Source organism: Nannochloropsis gaditana (genome assembly GCF_000240725.1).
Source record: "Nannochloropsis gaditana CCMP526 unplaced genomic scaffold scaffold146, whole genome shotgun sequence".
In the NCBI taxonomy this organism is placed as follows: Eukaryota; class Eustigmatophyceae; order Eustigmatales; family Monodopsidaceae; genus Microchloropsis; species Microchloropsis gaditana.
Genome location: NW_005803807.1, coordinates 12,735 through 16,267, shown reverse-complemented (window position 1 = coordinate 16,267; position 3,533 = coordinate 12,735).

The following is a 3,533-nucleotide window of genomic DNA, read 5'->3' as shown; positions in this document are numbered from 1 at the left end:
CCTCGCTCCTTCCCCCCCTCCCTCCCTCCTTCGCTCCCTCGCTCCTTCCCTCCTTCCCTCCTTCCCTCTCTCCCTCCTTCCTCCCCTCTCTCCCTCCCTATCTTCCTCCCTTCCTGCCTTCCTGCCTTCCTCCCTCTCTCCCTCTCTCCCTTCCTTTCTCTTGAAGAGGCGGGTCTAGTCGGCATGAGGGTGGGTGGGAAGCGACGGATCCTAGTGCGGCCAGAACGAGGCTGGTTCAAGGGGAAGGTATGTAGGGAGGGAGGGAGAGAAGAAGGGAGGGAGAGAGGGAGGGAGGGAGGGCAAAATAGAAGATTGGAGGCAAAGAAGGAGGAGGAAAGGAGGAAGATAAGAGGGGGTATATGGCTCTAGAATGGAAAACAAGAGAGGAGAAAGATGGAGGATAATACGGGGAGGGGTGCATCCACTGCCTATGGTCTGAATAGTGCCGGAAATGGCCGAGATGCCCGAAAAAGAGGGCTTCGGCCGCACCACGCCACCTTCCCTCGGGCGCCCGCCAGCTGCCTCTTCCAGGACCCCTCCTTTTCTCCCTTCCATCCCTCTTCCAGCTTCCCTCCCCGTCTCCGGATATCTGGCGCTCATTCTTATACAACCCCCTTCCTTCCCTCCATCCTGACCCTTCTTTCTCTTCTTTTTCCCTCCTCCCTCCCTCTCTCCTCGCCCCTCCGCCCCCCGCCCTCCCATCTTATCATCCTTAGGGTTGCGGCGTGCTGGAGGACACTGACGTGAACAATTTAGCCGCTGCGTTCATCGTGCCGGGGACGAAAATCACCGACACCGAGGATTGTCTGGACATGACCCGGATCCCCAGGTGTGGACCGAGGGGGGGGAGGGAGGGAGGGAGGGAGGAAGGGAGGGGAAGAGGGAGGGGTCGAGAGGAGATGAGGCACGTGGATACGATGGCGGAGATCTTCGGAGGGTGGTGATTCACCTGACGGGGGGGAGGGGTTCATGGGAGAGGGAGTAGGGCAACAGAGGGCCTGACAGTCCCAGGCTCTTTCCCACCCTTCGTCTCTGTGATCTCCAGGAACTTCTTCCTTCTTCCTGCATCCCCCTTTTTCACCTTCTTGCACTCCTTTCCTCACATACCATTTCTGTTCGATAGTCCGACCTCGTACGCTGCCAAACGACGGATGGGACGCCGCTTCGACGAGTCGCTCATTGTGGAGGTGGAGGTGGTCCGGTGAAGATGACGCGAGGAGGAAGAAGAGGGAAAGGGAAGGGCGGAGACGAAAACGCTTGGAGGAAGGAGCAGTTAATATGACGACAAAAGAGTAAACAAGCATTTTTTGTACTTGCCTTACGACTCTAATACTTTTCTGACGATAAATTTTATATGACACAAGGCGAGCTTTCTTGCACGAGCTGTTTTCTACCATGTTTCAGCCGTGATTATCTCATCACATCACTTTCTTATTGCCATTCGCTCCCCGTCTCCTACGCTTCTTTCAGTCCAGGACATGTGATTTTGAAGTGTTAACATCAAACTCCCTACTTCCCATCGCCTCCCTGGTAGCCCTCATATTCTCGGGCGTCGCGTATCAAACTAATTTTGTTGCGGCGCAGGCGATGTACTCTAAGTAACATAAATTTTTCATTGAATTTCTCATAAACAGACTTCAAATCTTCCACAGTGAGGTTGGAAAGAAAGGGGAAATTGTCGAAAAGTGCCTGAGCTTACCCTGGCATTATATGTGAGCCCAATGGAGAAATCTACACATCTTCGCTTGCGAAAGTTTCTTCCTGGGAAGTTTTCATCTTACAGTGCAAATTTATTACGCACCAAGCAGCCATGCATGATCAAAGAGGAGCTTGAAAAAAAGAAAATCTCCCGAGTGTCCCAACCGGTGGTGGGTGTTTCTCGTAATAAAGCGATCCGGACTTTTGTCCGTTATCGGAAAAAGTCGTTTTTCCGGAGTCAATACAAATGCAGTCAAGCCCTCGTTTTTCACGGAAGACAACTCCCATACATTTCCAACAAAGACGCTGTCACATCATCATCATGACGCTCAACCCAGTGAAGGGGTAAACGACAAGCCATTCTTAATCTGGGGTTCAATGGTTTGGTTTCGTCCTGTATGCCCTCCTTGAGCTGACGTCATAACTTATACGTTCATGGAACGCTCTTGTGTGCCTTTGACTGGATGTTTTTGCATGGAGATGACAATTTCGCGATTGCCGTTGGTAGCTCGCCTCAACTTTTCACAGCAGGGCCGGGCTTAGCGTCGAGTGACAAGAGCAAGAGCCGGCAAAAATGTATAGAAAAACAAGTCTTACGATTCCTGCAGTTGAGTCAGAACACTCGGCATGCAAGTCCCATTCGGCGACCTCCTCACACTTCGGGTATTGTGTCCAGTAGGGGGGTCCTTGTGCATTTTTGATACTTACAAATTCATAGGATACAGCCATGACTTTTTAAATCCATGCAAATTCTAACATATTGTAGAGAGATCGTTGATAAAGAAGTGGCTTTGAGTGAAGAGGCGTATTGAGCATTCCTCAATCCCTATGGTGAGATGCATGTGCACTAGCAAGCCTGGCTTCCGCTGTATTATCCCTCTTTTGTTTCATCGCGCGACTCTCCAGGGCGGTTGAAAAGGGATGTCATGAGGCAGAATGTAGTATGTAACAGCTGGAATGAAAGACGATGAAACGGGTCGGAGGCAATCTTCGGCTAACAAGCGTCCTTGCACTACTTCGCCCCCCCGTCCGGCATGGTTGTCGGAGCGGACGACAGAAGGACACAGGCGTCTTTCCTGACGCTTTCGGGGAGCATGGTACAATCAATTATGCCTTCATATTCCTCACTTGCTCCCCCCATGCTCTATTTTATCCAAGTACTTGCCAAGTCGGCAACGCGGGTTCCGAGACTGTTCTCGTGCGTGAAGTTGCAGGTACGAACGATCAAAGAACTGAGAAATGAAAAGGGGTGGGAAAAAATAAGTCAGGGAAGGCAAAGAGGGTGCAACGGGTCGCGTGTCGGATGTCTCAGAGGACGACATAGCATGAGGGCGGTTTCACGAGTGTAGGTGTCTCGACGCTGTTGCGACATTGGTTACCCTGGAGGCAATAGACCTTTCGTGGGAGCGTCACCTAAAACGTAGATATTCTTGCCCTGATATTTCCGGCACGTGACGGCTTGATTCGCGCGCATGTGTTTTCTGTTCTCTTCGAATCTGGATGACTGGCGGGGGAAGAGACGCCTGCGCGTGGCGTGTCTCACGTCTCGCACCATCCTCACCGCAAGCATATCAGAGGACATGCTGTAACACCCTTGTCCTCCCCTTGTCTCTACCTCTCCCAATGACACGGCGTCCATTCCCACACAACCCCCGGTCATCGTCTCTACTTGACACAGGTCGGATTTGCCAGGAGAGACATAGCCGTGCACGCACCGCCCTCCCTTTGGCGGCACCCAGCCATAGGGCCTCGTCCAGGGAGCAATTGCAGCATTGAGGTGATTGGGAGGAGGGCCGTTCTTTGAAATTGCGCATGTGCCTGCCCGACGGCCCATG